General features: G+C 46.5%; 1 long non-coding RNA gene across 1 annotated transcript; it reads right to left on the bottom strand.

The window, feature by feature from the left end:
• Positions 1-10,035: 10,035 nt before the first annotated feature.
• Positions 10,036-18,267, bottom strand: LOC119404459 (uncharacterized). Its single transcript, XR_005186303.1, has 3 exons — positions 18,119-18,267; positions 11,161-11,288; positions 10,036-10,345 (listed from the first exon to the last, which is right to left on the bottom strand). It is a non-coding gene; the product is annotated as an uncharacterized LOC119404459 (long non-coding RNA).
• Positions 18,268-19,644: the final 1,377 nt, after the last annotated feature.

Below are 19,644 nucleotides of genomic sequence, written 5' to 3' on the forward strand. Positions count from 1 at the left end.
GCGGCTGCAGTAACTATGCAGCACACGATGCTCAAATCAGCCAATGGCCGTAAAATTGGGTATACGGCATCATTTGTAGAAAGAAGAGGGAACGATTTTTTAGCTTACTTTAAGAATGAATTGTAAATTCCAGCCCGCGTGCTGAGCTAAAATGTTTGGCTCGCGTGTTCTCAGGAGCCTCCGATCGGCAGCGTTTTATAATGCTGAAACGGTGTTTCAGGGCCCCTTTAACCACAAGCAGGGAAGCAATTTGGCCCTAAGTTGTGGAAAATGCGGCTGTTACTTTCCTTCTTGCAAGGTACTAGCTAGCTATCGCCAAGATTTCGCACGGTTTGTGGTGGAAGCTCACGCAATTAGGAAGGATGACTCGTGTGTTAGGACGCCATCGTTATGCCTTAATAGGAAAGAAATTAGGTTCTTAGTGCACCTTAAGATCACGTGTATCTGTCACTTTTATCTTTTTGCCGACGACATTGACAGCTGTGAATAATTTTGCTTATTTTTTAACTTCTCTTTTACGTTTCCTTTTTCACTAACTTTGACCTGACGATGTGCACTGCGCATGTGATAGCTGGCATTTTCCATATATCGCCTTGCTGCAGTAAAACTGTTGTTAGTCAGCGCATCGTGTGGCGTTCGTTACCTGTCGTCATCGTCTAAGCACTGTTTTTCCCTTTCGTTAGTACTTTATGACCATTCATTTCGCGATTATACGTTCAGTAATAGGAGATAAAAAAAATGTGATTATTACCACTTCTAAGAACTCAGGGTGGGCCCTCTAGTCCTACCGTTGGTTCTTGGCGCTCTGTGTTTGTGTGTACTCAGTCCGTCCTCGTACGATAAAAAAAGCGCGAATTTCCAAGATGCAACCCCCCCCCCCCCCCAACTAGCCCCTGTAGCTGCTCTTATTCCTACCGTTGGCTTTCCCATAGTAGAGTTCCCGTGTGTAAGTTTTCTTGTGTTGACAGTGTGGGTAGGCTAGAATGGGAAATAAAAAAACAGGTAAAATACACACCTTTAAAATTTTCGCGCCAAGATCTATGCACGCCAGCATCACGTCACGAATTTCAAGTTGATTTTTTCGCATTTTGGTTGCATTGGTTCTGCAAAACTTTCCTGCAACTTGCCATTTTATGTCTCTGGCACCTTGTAAAGGACAGTGTGCTTCGTTTTACCGATTAAGAACTATATCCTAGCAGACGCCGTCAAAATCTATGTGCGAGAATTGCACGGGCGTCACCATATACGTTTTCATTTTTCGCGTTTTCTCGCTTACGGTTAGAATAACGCTGATGTTGTGAAAGGGGGCGCTTCCACAGGTCACCGTGAAACCAACCCCTCGATATTGAAACCCAAAACATGTTTTTCTTTCTATTTTTTTAGGGTAGCGGTTTTTTAAAATGTATTCGATGTACTCCTGCATTGCACCACGATACTCTCTTGAGGGTTCTGGACACCAGTGTTTTCATCAAGGCGAAAGCCTTAGACGCCTCATCAAACGCGAAAATTGACCGGCGTCCCACGTCGGCAACACGAGTGATGCAAAAAATCATCACGTGATGACGCCACCATTACGTCACGTGGTGACGTCAACACATGACGTCCTTGCTTGGTCAAAGGTGGGCCGATCACGGTGGCAGTATAAAACCAGACGAGATGCCTCCGATCTCGGAGGCAGTGCAAAACCACGTTAGGTGTAGAAAGCTTTCGGAGGTGGGCGGGGGAGGATCGAAACATCGACTGAGAAAAGATGGCTTTCGCCTTCGAGTCGTCTTAGCTGAATGTGTAAGGGACCCTGTGACCTTTTAGAGGCCTAACAATCGAAAAATATTTAAGCTTGAACCACAACCGTAGTTTCAATTTTAATTATTTACTTTGACTTTAGAAACCGTTTTTTGAATTTGTCACATACCGGAAGTCGGTGGTCGACCGGAAGTCGCTGCTTAAGAAGCAAGAGTGTCACTCGCTGCTCGTGCCAGTAAAAAAAAATTCGCTACAGCAGCAAATTATACGTTTGTCGTGTAACTAACTTGTGCGTGTCATGCAGGCACAAGAAGTGCCACCGCAGAGGTGGTGGCGTCGGGTTCAAGAACTTACCGGACGACGATAAGCCCATGACCAAGGAGGAAGAAGGTAGTAGTCTTTCCCAGTCCAAAACGCGACAGCGTCAAAGGGGCCCTGCAACACTTTTCGAAGTAACCATCGAATGGCTTCCCTAAAGGAGTTCATCGCCTCGCGAATCGACCGCCGCGATAATTTTTAGAATCCGTCAAGTACGAGCAGAGTTAGATTTGTCGCCCGCTGTAATTGCTTTATCTCTTCTCTCGTACCGACGAGCGCGCCGAAAGCTAAGCAGGGGGGGGGGGGGGGGGATGGCACGGGGGAAGGACGTTACGTCACGCGCGCGTCATGACCTTGACTTTTTCCTTTTTTTTTCCTTTGAACGCGCAGCTCACCTGCAGCGAGATCACGAGCACGCGCGTGGGCCCGTGGCGGCCTCCCGCGGCGGGCGCAGTAACTATACCACCCACGATGCTCAAATCAGCCAATGGCCGTGAATTTGGGTATATGGCGCGGTCATTTGAGTATATGGCATCATTTGTAGAAAGAAGAGGAAATGTTCTCCAGCCGACTTTGAGAATTAATTGTAAACTCCAGGCCCCGTGCTGCGCTATAATGTTTGGCTCCCGTGTTCTCGGGAGTCTCGACCACCGATCGGACGCGTTTTCTGACCATGCTGAAAAAAAGTGTTGCAGGGCCTCTTTAAATAGCTCGTTTCGCAGAAATTCCGGTGTCGGCGGCGTCGGCGTCTTTGGTTGTGAGCGATTAGCGTAGTGCGCGAGCGAAAATTCGAGGTAAATAAAAATAAATAATAAAGGATCTTCGGTTCGAGTGGTTATCGGGGATTCGAGCTTGCGACCCCTCGCTCCGTGGCGCGATGCGTTTAGCCGCTCGGCTACCACGCACACAGCCTCTAGCATTATAACGGCGACCTATTTGTATACACTTTACCGTTGGTAGTACGCCCATCTCGGAGGTTCTTCAGCGTGACAGAGGCTTGGCTATCACCCACGAGATGTCGCAAAGGGCCCACGGGCTCGGTTTAGGTGTCGACCGAGAAGCGAAGCCAGGCTAGCGATTGGGAAGGTGATACGAACACGGTCCGATTACGCTATCGCGTTCTACTCTTGGAAGCGAAGCTCAAGCGTCCTCCAAGTTTTCGCCGATGTTAACAATATGCAATTCTGGGAGTGTGCGTGCTAAAACCCCCGATAAGATCGTGGGGCAAGTTGTAGCGAGGCAATCTCTACTAATGCACCATAATAAGAACATTGAATCAGAAAGATTATTTTATATTTTTAGCAAGAGGTAGGCAACACCAGCAAAGCAAGCTTCACCCCAGGCCACCTATGGCTTCTGTTGTGAAACAGAGGCATGCATCGCATTTGCTCAGCGTTACCTGTGTGACAACACTGCAACTGTGAATCTTCCATCGGTTTTTCTCATCTAACCACGCTTTAAAAAAAAAGGGGGAGCCACGTGGCAAACTACGTTTTCCTTACCCTAGGCTGCTGCGAGACTCCGGTCACTGACATTTTCTAACCGAATAGCGTTAACTTTAGTCAGAAAAGTCATACTAGAGACCAAAACTAAGCAAGTAACAACCTTATTGGCGTGTTGCCTGTACAATAACGCAAACCTACAGAGGGCGAAGAGAGGCTCTTACCTCCTATGACGATAGTTGCAGAGCCACAATTTTATTCCAGTGGGGATATTCCATGTCCATAGGGTGTTTTTTAGACAATACAGATCTTTTTTTTATATAAAAATACTGTGACGGACGGGCCTTTGTCGTCTCCGCAAACGAACCCAAATGGACCTCTTTGCGTTTATGTCAACCCCGTCTATGTCAACGTGTCGCAGCTTCATTCGCGTCGTTCCCCCGTTTGCAGCCAAGCACAAGAGGTTCTTGACCCTTCGGCAGAAGCACTACCACAACGAGTTCATAAAGATGAAGAACAGGCCACCGCCAGACGACGACGAGGATGACGGGGGGGATAACACCGCCTCAACCGCGGACTGCGCCTCCAGCACCACAGGGAAGTGAACACCAAAACCCAGGAGGGCACAGTCGACTGGGTGACCCGTCACCACACAGTGACTGATGACTGTTTTTTTCTCCACTTCTCTTGTAAATAGCCCTTCTTCTTTTCCTCCCACATTTCTTTTTTTTTCTTGTTTGTGTGCCATCCAATAAACATTTTTTTTGGTGCTTGCCACATACGGCTGGCGTTTTCGCGCACCCTGCTATTGGGAGAGAGGGATCGGGAAGCTTCGGCAGAGGGTGCATTCGATGGACACCTTTCTTTTAAGCCGCAGAGATCATCTATGTACACACATGGCCACCCCCCCCCCCCCCCCAGATGTGCCAACCCCTGGCTGCGCCACTGCTTAGGGGGGTCATAAACTACTTCCAAGTAATCATCGAATGAATTCAGTACCGGGGCTTGACTCGCGAATCAATTGTTGCAAAAATTTCTCGAATCCGTCAAGAATGAGCGGAGTCACAGCAGGGGTCTGTCGCGCACTTCATTTTATTCTCTCGTCCCGACGAGTGCGCTGGAAGCACGTGTACGGAGGGCATGGCGAGTAATGAATTGCGATGTTTTACGTCCCAAAACCACGATATGATTATGAGGGATGCCGTAGTGGAGGGCTCTAGAAATGTCGACCCCCTGGGGTTCTTTAACACGCACCTTAATCTTAGTACACCGGCCTCAATCATTTCGCCTCCATCGTAAATGCGGTCGGAATTCGATCCCGCAACCTTCGGGTCAGCAGTCGAGCACCGCAACCACTAAACCACCGTGGCGGGTTGAGCGCCAGTGTGGATCACTATGTAAAGTTAGCAGACTATGGAGTGCGGCGCCGGCATGTGGCGGGCACCGTGGGCCAGGGGGGGGGGGGGGGGTTCAACCCCCCCCCCTCGAAATTTTTCAGTTTTGCTTGCGTGTATATACACGCGCCCATACAAACGCACGCACGAACATGCATAAAGTATGGTTAACCCCCCCCCCCCCCACCCCGAAAAAAATTTCTGGCTACGCCCCTGCCGTGGGCACCCCGTTGCAAGAGGCGGATCTTATCCATACTACCCTTACGCCGCTCTTGACTTGTCGTCGGCTCTTGACCAATAGCATGCTACGTGCTGTTCAAAGTCGGAACAGCAGGCGCCGGCAGCTCCGAAGAGAGTGAGCACAGGCCTCTGTATGAAAAGAGGGCGCCTGAGAAAATTACCAACATTGCGCTCCACTTCTAAAATACATATGCCGCGCGCACGACTGCAAGGTTTGGCCGGGATGTTCACAGCAGTGTCTAGGAACGCTTATTTCACCCGCATTCTGTAATGAGGTAAGTATGATGCGCGATATTCGACCAAGTTAACGAGAAAAGCTAGGTAAATACTGCAATTGAAAACTTAAAAACAAACCAAGAAATTTAAGGGAAACAATGTGACATGGCAGCCAATACTTCAGAGAGAGAAAGATAGACGGACAATGAACATTTTTCAGGTCATAGGCGTGCGCAGGGTTCTCCATTTGGGGAAGGTGAGGAGGGGCGCCAAGTTTCATGGCAGCCCCCCCCCCCCCCCCCGCCCCGCTCACATCCACTTTTGGCAGAGTCCAAAGGACGGCATGCTTCACAATGGATGGAAAAAAAAAAGATAGAATGAAGCGACGGCATTCTTCTCAAAATGGCCACCCTCCTTTCCGGGAGTAAAGATGGGAAGTAAACAGTTCTTGGAATGCAACATCACGGGCCTTGGGCCGCCAGTATTGTCAAAAACCTGCCGTGGCCACAACCCTGATCTATACACAATAGCGAGTTTACGAATAGGGCCCCCAAAAGTTTGGAGCCACAACGCCCCTTGCGTGTGCTCGCTTTGGGTCAAGCAGAATAAGAGTTTTCGAATAGGGTCTGCGGTCCCCCTATTCTAGGTCACTCTAGCCTGGGACAAGAGCCATCGCTTCAGTGGGTGCCGTCATGTTTGCTTGACGGAAAGCTTTTAGGCTTTTGGGGCTCCCGCTAAATTCGAGAAACAGCGTCCCCAACGCCAAACCCAAACGCTGTTTGGATCTCGCGCATTCGCAGTGGCCTCGACGCTATTTCTTTGGGGCCCCAAAGAACCTATTCGAAAACTCTCTAATGACGGGACAGCTAGGTGCGACTGAGAAACGTATGGGGCAGACTTTGCGCCCCCCTCTTAAAAAGTTAATGGACCCCTGACACCAAAATTGAAACCTCGAGATGTTTGTGTTGTTTGACTTTCCTGTATACGGGGGCACATCTGACCGATTATTAGTGACGAACGTTGCCTTTAAGATATCTTAATTTGGTTTTAAAATAAGCGTGGAGTGCTCACTTGAGTTGGCTGCACCTCGCGACATCCTGGTACGACGTAGATAGAGGCCCCGCGTGACGTTCCACGAGTAAAGCAAGTATTGTGGACGTCACAGAATGGTTTGCGGGGCGCACGTGCACAATACGACGACGGGCACCCGGCGAGGCCTATTGTTCCGCACCCCTTTGCTTTTTTGTCGGCGTGCTCTCGAGGTAGTTTTCGTGAGGGGACACGCGCTTAACAGGTTTAACCCATACCGAGGCACCCACATACTTTCAATCTCTACCGCGCGCGGGGCCCCGATTTGAAAACCGCGCTTTCAACGTCACCACAGCTTGTGTGCACGTGGCCTTTGACGCTCCCCCGCATGGGGCGCCAGTTTCTTGTGGTTTTTAGGCGGGCGTTTTGAAGTGACGCTAAAATGGTCGTAATTAACTACGCTAGAATGAGTTATGCGATACGCTAGAGCATTTACGATTTAACTTAGGGATTGCCAGACACAAAGCTACAAATTACAGTAAAAAAGTCATCAACGAAAATTTTGCTGTCAAGGGTCCTTTAAGGGGAGGCGCCCCCCCCCCCCCCCCCTGCTCTCCATGCCCCCTGCTCCCCTCGTGTTCACGCCTATGATTCAGGTTCTGAGGGGCGACTCGGGTACATCAGAGACTAAAAAAAAAAAAAAAAAACTTGAAGCAGCTTCAGTGACTTCAGGAAACGCTGCCGATCGGTAGTCGAGGCTCCCGCGAACACGCAAACCAAACATTATAGCGCAGCACGCGGCCTGGGATTTACAATAAATTCTCAGTCAGCAAAAAAAGCGCTTCCTCTTCTCTCGACAAAAATGATGTTCACGGCGTCCCTGACAAAAGTTCCATGCCATTGGCTGATTTGAACATGACACGGTTACTGCGGCCGCTGCGGGAGACCGTCACTTGCCCGAGCGCGCGCGCGATCGCACTGAAAGACTGTACTGTAAGTACACCGCACGTTCGAAGAAAAAAAAAAAGTACTCAATGTCATGAGGCGCGCGTGACCTACCTCCTTACCGCGTGCCACCCTTCCTTGCCTAGCTTCCAGCGCTTTCGTCAGGACTAAAGTCCCTATATTTTTCCCTCTTAAAGGAAAAAATCTAGGGACTTTAGTCAGGACAAGAAGAGCAATTACAGCGTGCGACAAATCTTTGCAACTCCGCTCGTACTGTACGGATTCTAAAAAAAAATTGCAGTGGTCGATTCGTGAGGAAACACGCTCCTTTAATGAACCCATTCCATGGCTCCTTCGAAAAGTGTTGCAAGGCCCCTTTAACGTCGCGAAGGCTGGTTAAACAGCGGAGCTCATCACATTGGTAGGCATGGTCAGCGTCGGCACAAACGAGGCCATACACATTTTAATCCTGCTCTCCCAAACAAATGTCTTCCACAGTCTTTTTTGGCCTGCTCTCTCACCCTGCGGCACATACAGTTCTGCCCGCGGACTTCGTGTTGCGAGTAGTGGTGCTGGCCTTGTTTCTGTGGCGCAAACCCGCTAGGAACTGCGAACGCTCCCCGGAGAATAACCTAGACCTTAAACAGCTCCGATATGTTAACTGTTTTATTGCAATGCAGTTTGAATCGAATGATCATGAGCTATGCTATTCTCGTTTCATGCTAAGTAGCATTCTAGTGTGCTGTGCGACACCATATCCGGGTACTTAGGCCTGGATCTGGCTATCCCACACGTGGCGCGGGTACTTATTACTGTACTTTATTGCGACACCCATTCAATTCTTTCAAGGCAGTTCAAAGGAATATGGAGGCTTCGATGTGAGGAGAAATTGTTGAGCAGGAAAAATCACTGGAGCCGTTGTTTCAGCAACACGACTTGTCTTGGCCATGATAGCAAGAGCTTTCATCCGCAGCTTTTTGTGTACGCCTTTTCTCTCACTCCCCCAGCTACTATTACAGATAAGGAGGGGGGGGGGGGGAGGCGCCTGTGATCGGCCAACAAAATTTCCCTTATCGCAAACGGTCACTTTAAAGGGCCCCGGCAACACTTTTTGCACACACCAAAAAAAATTGTGTTTATCTCAAATGATCAGGGGCCCCAACACTTTTTGAACATTCTCAGAATTCACTGCAGATCAGTAGTCGAGGCTCTTGTGAACGTGTAAGACAAATATCACTGCACGGCGCACGGATCGAACTTGCACTTTCATTTCACGGACAGCCGAAAATGGCTCGATCTCCTCTCGGCAAACTGAAACGGACACGGCCAATGGCTGATTGCATGACTGCGAACGGAACGCGTAGTTTATATTGCTAGTTTCGAGTTCAATAAGCAACAGATATAAATTTATCTCCCTTCGGAAATAACGAAGTCGACTCTCTTAGTACTCCATTTTGTTTCTTCCCATGTTCATGTGTCGACACGCGGCATAGTAAACCCTGTGCTATTTCGAACTCTACGGACCTGAGTGAGTTGCTTGCCTCGCACTGAACGCGCACTACAACATTATCACAGTACTTACCGATGGATATCGTCAGTTCCAAATCCACTGGCACGCTGGCCAGGGCACGCTCTCTTATGTGCCTCACAAATCTACACGCCTTGACAGACCATTACTTGGTGCTTAGCTCATTGAAACTGCTTCAAAATGCACTATCTGGGCTTGTCAATCTGACGCAATACAACACCGGTGATCACCAGGTACTCGCAGAGCTTCGCCATACTTTAGAACAACCGTTGTGCGGTAGCGCCAGAAGTGCTTGCGTGCTGCAGTTACCGTGTGCACGACGGGGTGCTGCGGCGGCGGTCTCGCGATTACTCGCGATCATACCGGTACTGCAGTCGAACAGCATTCAAAAGCAAAAATTTGAGAGCCACATCCCACACTGCTCATTCTCCATTTGGCAAAGATTGCTTAGGCCTCAATATAAGCATGCAAACCAAAATCGTGCTGGTTTCACGTGCGTTGCTTTAAATAAGCAGGAAGGAACGTGTTTTGCTTATCTCTAACTAGTTCACACTTCAGCTGTCAATCACCATGAGTCTCCAACACATTCGGGAAAAAACTAAAAAAAAAAAGTGAAGTAACCTTCCAAAGAATTGGGACATACTTTAAGCAGCACAGCAGCAATGACATACTTTAAGCAGCACAGAACACCCTGCAAGAAGTCAATAGCAGCATTGCTACATGTCATTGTACCCAGGCAGGAGTTGAGGGCTGACACCATGGCTTGAGAGGGTAGCAACATTTGACTGTTTGCAGCTCTTGATACATACACTAGTACGAACTAATTCTTACAAGAAAGCATTGTGTGGAGGATGCTCCCTACCTTTAGGCGATTTACCATGGGAACAACTCGTTCCCAAGAGTCAACACTGCACAAAATGGATAATATAATATCTGGGGTTTTATGTGTCAAAACCTTGATACGATTATGAAGTACGTCGTAGCGGTGGTGCTCTTTAACATGCACCGACATCGCACTGTATACGGCCCTAAAGCATTTCCATGGAGGCGAAATGCGACCACCGCAGCTGGGATTGCCGCACAGAATGGAGAACACATCATGTGTCTGTGAAACAGTGACACTTGTGGACTGTAGCTAAAACAGTCCATCATACAGCTTTCGAAACACATAAGGTAGGCATTAACAAGGTCCGAAAACAGATTTAATGGTTCCTGGAAGGCATTCCCAATAGAGTATATATGGCTTTTAAGTTTTGCTTATAAGTGCTTGACAATCTGCAGGCAAGGACACGAAGTTGCCAGTTCCCCCACAGAGGCCATCAGATCTGAACAAAAAAGCCAAGGAGCACTGGAAGCTTTCAGTACTTAGGGAGGGAGACCACCTGGGAATACTTCGAGTGCTGATGCCGCCGGCCAGCAGCCATCAATCATGCTTCGCAGGAGAGCTGATGCAAGTCAGTGTCCCTTAGAAACAGGAGCCAATTATTATCCTGAGGGATAGAAAGGAAAGAAAAGATATCATACAGATCTATGTGAAGCAAAGCATAAGTGAAGACTCGAGGCATTAAGTCTAAAAGTGAGGTCTCAAACTTTGCGTAACATACCATCGCGCAACATAGCATTTTTTAAAATCTCTCGTCATTCTGCGGCAACTGAGTTATAATAGTTCCTGTTTAAATCACGAAGAGCGTGCCCAGTTCTGTCACTATGATTCATAAGCTTTTCATCTGCACCAATGTCTGATGACATATTCTCAGCAACTGTCAGTCCCTTTAACCAATACTGGGCCCACTGGCGACTTTCATTAATGTGGACTTGTTTTGATATGCTTCAATTCCTACATGCAAATGAACTCGTCCATGCTTTTGCTGTTCAGCAGGATGTGTGCTGCCATTTACTAGGGCATGACAAAACACTGAGACGAAGCCATCTCGTCCATGGTACCGCAAGAAAACGTAAAATACTGTCAGCTGTTTTTAGCCCAAACACATGGCTGAGTCTCAAAATATCAACATCCCTCTGCAATATGCCCTGCAGGTGGTAGAAGTCTCATCAAGTAATCCAGCTGTTGACGCAGAATTGTGATTTCTATGAGAGCAAGAACCTCAGTAGCCCGTTTCGATTACGTAAACTATATCGTCCATCACACGTATATATTTTTCATTACAACACTGCTGCCTCCTCACGAAGGCCTCAGGCATTTAATGTACATAACGAAAACAAGAGCATTTATTGTTTTTGTTATGCTTGTCCAGCAGATTTGACTAGTGCTTATGCATTGCACACAACTGGAAGTCGCACTTACCTTAGTTACATTTTACATGAGGCAAGTAAAAATACGTCGTTCAAGTGAAAATACGTCGATAGTGCATCTTCTAAATCCCTGAAGAGAGACCGGTGTGGTTACATTTTGGAGGGCCTGAAATGGTGTGACTGCAAAGTACAAGAACAGACAAGAACATTTCTTTTTTAGGTATAACTTGCACAATGTCATTTATCACATCAACTGCATTTTCTCGTGAGATTGGTTTCAGAACACAAAAAATAATGCATTGCACATTATGAAGTAACGCCCTCACAGACTACACACAACAAGACTTCACTTTGGTTTAATTTGATCATTTTGAGTAGCGTACATTACCGAAGCAATATCTAATGATAAAAAACTTGGAGGATGCTTGAGCTTTTCCTTCAAGAGTAGAACACGATAGCGTAACCTGGCCCCGTGCGCATCGCATTCTCAACTGCTAGCCTAGCTTCAATTCTTAGTGCATGCCTCAACTGTGCCACAAGGAAACAGACGCCTGTGCGCGTAATGTTGGCCGTTTCAGACTATCCTAGCATGCTTACTGCAGGTACAGTTGTTAAGTGCCCACTATGTCATAGTTCCTTTTGCGAATCAGCAAAGGGCCAACTATGCGTCCGTAAGGCAACATGCGAACCTACATATCCGCCAACTTTGCTGATGCTTTTGCAGCTGATGATGATTAAGTATGTCTGAGCGCTTTGTAATGGGTGGGACTTTAAAACACCCACTCATTGCACAATTCAGATGTTTTGACACCTGGTGCGATTCTACATTTCTGCCATGCAATATTACATGCGTTAACGAGACTCCTTCCACTGTGTGACATTCATATAGTGTTTTCTTTCGAAGCAGTTTCAAGCAATAGAGTGGCTCTGTGGTAGAACACCTGCTTGCCACGCAGACTGCCTGGGTTCGATTCTCACTCAAACCCAAGGTTTTTATTATTTATTTTATTTGCATTGTTCTCGATTTTTTGGTCGCGGTCAAGATGATGATTTTTCGTTCACAATCAACAGACGCCAACACCGATGCCAGATGGTATTCACCACGGCACAAGTTCACGTGCACTGCCCTGGAGATAAATCTTTCAGTGGCCCTCATCTCAGAAGTGATGTCAAAGAGCCACACGTTCCAAGCCATGCATCACTTAATTCCAGCAAACAATAATGGTGGCATATTACTTCTCATTTAGGCATCAAAAACAGATATCTCTGTCAGCCTTCTGTGAAGGTTCTGCTCTTATTTCAAACATACAATTTTGCACAGAGACCATCCGAAACTATGCTTTCTATTCTATCTAAAATTTTGTTAAAATTTTAACGTTATAACAGCATTTGGCAAACAGCTAACATTAATTATTGCTTGTATTAATCAAATCAAATCTTTATTTCCACCATGTACAATTATGCAAGCAAATAATTTCTTCAGACATACTACGTACTTCTTCCTTTTTTTTTTTCAGTATTACCTAATGTTCTAGGGTATATTTTGTATTGATTATATATGTATGTGATAGCTTTTTAAATTTTTAAAGAGAACCTGCAACAACTCTGAATGTTATCAACGAATACATAGTGCTTCTTCCTTCAAATACGGCTTTTTCAACGGTGACCTAGAAACCGATTCCGAAACCACAGTGAACGTCCCATAAAGTGCCTCGTATTAAAACGGCTATTAGTTACAGTCAACCAAAGCCTGCTATTCAATGATTCTTAATACCGCATCAGATAATTAAACGAGCGCAAAGGCACACTCGCAACCACACACACACACAAACACAGACGCAGAGTCCGCACGCGGGGTACTAGAAACCCTACCAGCAGTGGCCGATGGCCGATCATTGGACACATCTTGGATTCCCATCGGCTTCCGTTTTCATTGGCCAATGCCCTGACAGCGTGATAGAAAAGGGCATGGCCTACATGCAAAATATGGATAAGATGGCAGCGAAAGTGGCCAATTTATTTTTTAAGTGCGTGTTTCCCGTAGTTGTTGGCTCTTACCACTTATTAGAATGAAACAAAAGGTTTGAAAGATATCTGCCACATTTAAGATGGAGGCCAAGGGCTTTTCTGTAACGTGCCATGGTTGCTGGCCAATGTTCTCGGAATGTGCTTGGCCATCAAGCATACTCACTTCTTTGTATTATTCTTCTCCATGGAAATTCGTGACGCACGAAGACGTACAAGCGGTTAAAAAAATGAGACGGAAGAGCGGTTGTGTCCGTTTCTCTAGCACAGTTTGTCGTGAAGTCTTACAAACAGCTACCGAATAGCCACGTGCTAATATTTTTTCCGGTCATTAATTCAGTTCGCTCTGATTGCTCTACGGAATACTTCATTTTTCATTTCTTTTTATCCAGAGGACCAGACCTGTACATGCGCTCGCGCGCAGTGCGACGTTTCAATTTCGCACCTTTTCCCGCGCGCGGCACGGTTCGGCCTGTGCACAACCTTAGTGCGCTAAAAAAAATAGTTCACCAATGCATCCAAACACGCAATTTTCACGAATTTACAAACTGCAGCGGCCGTTATGCGCTTGTGTAATAGTGCACAAGTCATCAAAAATATTGCAGTTAATGTGGCTTTAAGCGTGTATTCGCATGTACCGAATACACTCTCCAACCACGCGTGTATGACTGCGCGGCGCGGCCGGCGGTGGCGCCTTGTTCCTTGTTCGCATGCAGGGTTGCCAGGTTTGGCTACTTTGCGCCAAATTGGCTACTTTTTTAGGCCGGTGGCGACAGAAAAATCGTCTTGGCTCCTTTTTGGCTACTTTCTTGTCCCCTCGATTTGAGCAAAATTATCAATATCTGGTGACGTCCCAGCCACTGGTGTTCGAGTGTATGGTGCCAAAACATGGCAGCCAAAGCGTGCACCCTGCTCCAATAACTGAATTTTCCATTTTGATTACGCGGATAATGAATTTTAATTAAAAGGATGGCGCTGTGGCTTAAGCAGGCGTAAGGTTCAATGGTCGAACATAACAAATATATTTTAAAAGACTACACGTGTATAACCTGCCAGTCAAGCAGGCGTCGCGCTCACTAAAGAATGCTTTTGGATGCCTGGTCGGGACTCAGCGGTAGCTGTTGCATGGGCCTGTTTTTGCAGATCCCCCATTGCTGAACGTGGCTTTAAACCGAAATTGCACGTAAACAGGAATCGAAAGCGCTCTGCATCCAGGGCACTGTGCACTCATCGACATTAGAAATAGGATATCCGACATTTCAAGTGAGAACTGAAAAACCAGGACACGAGAGGAAAAGGCGGTAACACAAGCGCTCACTAATAACAGCTGTTAGTGAGCGCTTCTGTTGCCGCCTTTCGCTTTCGTGTCCTGTTTTTTTTTTTCTTTGGTGCTCTCTTTAGAATCTCGTACCGACTCACCCAACAAACAATCCTTCTTGGATATCCGACGACTGCGACTCTGGATTCGTCATCACGGAAGAAATTTTTGCGAGAGGGCTTCAATTTATGTTTCAATGCAGTAACTCATGCCGTAGACTCAATTTTATTGTCGCAACTTCTAGTCATTTCAACAAAACGTCACGCAAGGCACGTGGAGAGAGACTCATTGTTTTTCAACAGCGCGAACACTATGTCGTCATGTATGAAATGATTGCTAAAGTCAAGAACTTATGCTGAAATCTCCGGAATTATGATTTTGAATTGTTCAGGCAGCACATATTTACAATTTCGCCGGAAGGCTTTTTGCATTTAGTCAATTAAATACAAATTAATACAAATGTAGAAGTGGATTTCACACATGCGTGGCTGCTTTTGGCTACTTTTACTGTCCTTGGCTCAAGTTGGCTACATTTTGGCTACTTTTTCCAATTTTCTGGCTATTTTTTGTATTTTCGACCTGGCAACCCTGTTCGCATGGCGTTGGTTGAAGGTGGAGGTGTGCTGTGCAGGGTGGCGACGAGCTTCTAATTCAAGTTGAAATAGAAGGTGAGTAAATTTCAGCAGTCTCTCTATTTGCCCCTGTTCCCTCTATGCAATATGGGATTCGATGACGAGGTTCACTGAGGCGAAAATCGCGGATGCTGCGTACGTAGTGCATGTGTAGTCCTAACTCTTTTCAATGTGTGTGATTGCACATGCCGTAGTTTTCCCATGTTACCAGCGAAAACCGGGCACATGTCAAACGTTCTTCTGTACGGTGTTCGAGCATCGCTTCAATTCGCCTTAATTTTTCATGAGCGATCCACGGTTTTCTGTGAAAACTATTCGCGATATGACAAACTGAACGGACTGCCACCTGAGGTGTTGCCCCCTGCATGGTCCGAAAGACAGTTGCTGAGCCGCTGACGCAGTCTGTAGCTGCTACATCTCGGTAAATGCAAGGTTCCACTTGGTATGCAGTATGACCGTACTTTGTATCAAGCAGCGTCGAGCTTCGTATACTATGCCCTTTAACACGTAGCAGCGAGTGGCGTGTGGTCGGCGTGCGCGGCTATTTCTCGTTCGCTTCTGGAGGAGCGCCTCGCGTTGCCACATTGCCATGCTGAATTCTTACTGGGTTTTATTACTTTTAATCACAATTTTCCACCATGAAGGCATAGATTTTGTCAGTCCGCACAAGTACTGCGTAGAATGTATGAATATTTCAAGTGATGAAATAATGCTGTTTTATCACTGCAAGGTTATCTTTCTGTTGGCACCACAACCTCTGAATATAATAAAGACTTCTTTCCAAGCTTTTAAACATGTGTAACATTTCTTTGATAAACTTAATAATTTATTTATTGCTTTTTTTTTATTACAGATCAGCTATTTCTCCCTAGAAGATGGCAGCAGTGCTAAAGATGCCATGCACAGAGAGCTCCAGCACATTGTATCTAAAATGGTCGTACAGAAGTACAGCTGGGTTTCTGAGAACAAATTAGCATTTAAAAGCCTGGCAAATGTGCTGCTGTTTCTCCTTGGTAAGTGTCAATAAAAAACAAATTCTAGTTTTCTCTCCTGCTCTGCAGGACAACATCCTCATTATGAGGTTCAGTATTATGTAGACTTCTCCATGTTGTGATATTTCGGTCGTAGTTGTTTAGAAGATGCTTCACCACGACCAGTATATTTGCACATACTGCATTACTGATGTTTGTTTGGAAACTTGTCCAACTGATAAAAATTTTTCAGAGTTTATATATGCTGCCTTCATGAATACTGCCAACTTGTGCAATCAGGAGCAAGAATCAGCATTGAAACAAACAGTTTCACTACTACCAAGATGCTTCTCCAGTGCAGTGTTCGATCATCTTATTTTCTGTTTTATTGGAGTTCCTATTCTTAGGAGCCGAGAACCAGAGCACATAACCAATTTCTTTGTTTAACAGTCAGCAGCACTGCTAAGCAGCAGGACTCAACAGAAGCTCCCCGGCAACTACAACATCTTGGTACATCGACTATCCCAGCAACGTTCATAAATCTCAAAGGACATAGGTACAGGAAGAAAACAAGGACATAATAGAGTGCTCGTGCGCCAATGCTCCTTCCATAGTGCTATCAGCAAAAAAAGTATGATCTTTTATAATTTGAAAGAATATATGTTGTTCTGGAAGAGGGTGCCAGAATAGAAGATTAAGTGGGACATTTTTTGTTGTATTTCTTCCTCTTTTGTTTCATATTGATGGGGTTCTCACAAAACTACGCAAGCTACTCCATTAATAAACTTGTAGTTGAAAGTGAAAAAAAATATGTATCATGCTGTCCAATCAACTCTTCCTGTCCGTGCATGTGTTCTGATCTTCATAATCATGCATAACCGATTAGCCTTCCAACAAATGTTCCCGCTATGTGTTGAAAATTGTTGAAAGCCTGAGAAATGACTTTTTAAAGAGAAGCTCGTGATTTTTTGTCTCCTTGTATTTCACAGGTGCCAGACGTACCCTGTTCAACACAACCGACGCAGCTGTTTCGGACATAACAAAAAGGTGGCTCATGTTCGCTGTGGATCAAGAAGGTGCACTTATGCAAAGATGGCGTGCCACCTTGATGAAAGACTCCAACAGACGCCCAAGCAACACTTTATAATCGCAAGAGTTCAGGAAGGAATATAAAAATGGCGTATTGCCTTGTATATATTCAGTGTAAAATAAACCTGAAGCACCAGAAATATTTGCCTTGTGACTTGTTTTGGGGGGTGGGGGGGGGGTACAGACAAAAATGTAGAAAAAAGTAGCCGGGCACCAAATTTTATCCAAGACAAAAAACTACAAAAAATGTGCCAGAAATTACATTGGCCAAAATGCTTGGCCTCCATATCTAGAACATGCTTGGTTATTGCATGGTGTTCCACTACAGTGCCAACCATGGCAAGAGGTGTTTCCAATGATTTGCCAAGCACGGCCTTCCTTTGCTTGGCCAATGGTAGGCTTGTTACAACTGCCAAGCTCATATTTTGCTTGGCCTCCAATAACTTTCCATTCATGGACAGCTTGGCCACTGATGATTTACCATGCTTGGGCCAAGCAAATTTTGCTGGTAGGGAAGACATGTGGAATAATCAATTTAAGCAGTTATACATGACTCAAAATTTCGCCCCCATTGAAATGCGGCCGCCGCCGCTGGAAATCGAACCCCCGTGCTCGAGCTAACCAGTAAAGGCGGGTGCATGAGAACGGCTGCCCGTTTCTAGCGTTCGTGCTTCGCAGTTTTTTCGATTGCGATAACACCACCACCACTCCGTGGCGGTCAGCGGCACGTAAGTTCATGCGCGGCGCACACCGCTGTCCTTTGGCTGATAACACTCCGAGCAAATGCGCAATTACGTGGCAAAAGAACGTTTAGTAAGCCAGACGTTCGCGATGAACTACAAAATTTAGCCGTGGTTAGCAGTAAACTTCTTGTTAGCACCCGCAGATAACACATCATTACATTGCTAAGGGTGTGCACTGCACAGACCGCATGCTAAGCGTTTTCGCATCTCCTTATTAGTGCTGTGTGCTTACCTAATTCTTGGGCGACACAGTCATGACTTCGTACGGCGCTGGGGCATGTCTGGAGTGCACTTGTGCGCGACGCAGAGCTCCATTCACGCCCAACGTTTTCGTTCACGCCAGCGTGGACTCCGTGGCCTACGCCATGACGGCAATGACGGGCGACGCTGGCGACGCGACGGACGGAATGACCACTCAGCGCATGCGCGGGGCTGCGCAGGCGGGCGATTTGAAGTACGTTTCGGTTTCTCCGCGCTATCTCCGGATGGCCCGGGTGACTGCTTATTATCTCGCGCGCGTGCTCGAGATTGCGCTTTCACAGCATGTGGCGGGGAAAGAGTCTGCCACTCAATTTCTGCGCGTAAGAGCAGACCCAAAATATTTCAGCAACTTGACTGGCAGTCTGTGCAAAAGTGTTGCTTAGGGTGCGACGATTTACTCTTTGGCACCATGCCTCACTATAATAATTATTGGTGTTTTACGTCCGGAAATTTCCACCACCTGGCGTTCTTTAACATGCAGCTAAATCTAAGTACACGGGCCTCTAGCATTCTCGCCTCCATGGAAAATGCAATCGCCGCGGCCGGGATCGAACCCGCGACTTTCGGGACAGCAGCCGAGCAACGTAACCGTACGCCACGGCGACTGCATGCATATGGGCAGAGGAGCCACAGGATCCCGAAGATGTGATGAAGATAAACTAAAACTCGATAATGTCGGGAGTTTATCCAGGATTCTGGCTTTATAGTGCGTTACCAAATTGCGAGGGAGGGTGGTGCGTACAAATTTCCGCATAAAGTGAAATAACACTTGGGCCGTTAAACGCAGAGCCCAAGGAAGCTGTGTGCTTAATGACAGAGTACTCATAGAAACACAAAGGCACTCTGATACAAATTAAGTATGATCGCAGCACGTAGCGGTGCAGTCTTGAAGAACACACACATCTACTTTCCGAGGTAGAAATCACGTAACACTCAACAATATGTTTTCGAAGCAGCAGAAATCTTGAATGGCCTTGACTGCACAATTTGCGCAGGAAATGCATCATACATCACAATAGTCCTATGACCTGCTTTTGTGTTCATAGAATGTAAGGCTTGTAATAAAACTGCACTTAGTAACTGCATATAAAGGACTCCGTATTTGTTCCATTTCTCTTCTTCTCTTCACCTGCCCTGCCCCTTGTCTTGTTTTGACTCCCGTTAGATCATCATTGCTGACCCAGGCTACAGTTCTGTAACATTCACCACCAGAGACTTCGAGAAATACACACTCGGACGACACACGTACGCATAGCTCGGCACACTCACTCATGAGTGCACTCACTCACACTCACTCACACTCATTTGAACGTTGTGAGTGTGAGTATGAGTGAGTACTCATGAGTTGTGAGTGGACGTGAGTGTGAGGATGAGTAGTACTCATGAGTGTGAGTGGATGTGAGTGTGAACGTGAGTGAGCACTCATGAGTGTGAAGTAGCATCGTGAGTGTGAACGTGAGTGAGCACGCGATGAGTGGTGAGTGGACGTGAGTGTGA

This window comes from Rhipicephalus sanguineus, chromosome 9, assembly GCF_013339695.2.
Source record: "Rhipicephalus sanguineus isolate Rsan-2018 chromosome 9, BIME_Rsan_1.4, whole genome shotgun sequence".
Lineage (NCBI taxonomy): Eukaryota > Metazoa > Arthropoda > Arachnida > Ixodida > Ixodidae > Rhipicephalus > Rhipicephalus sanguineus.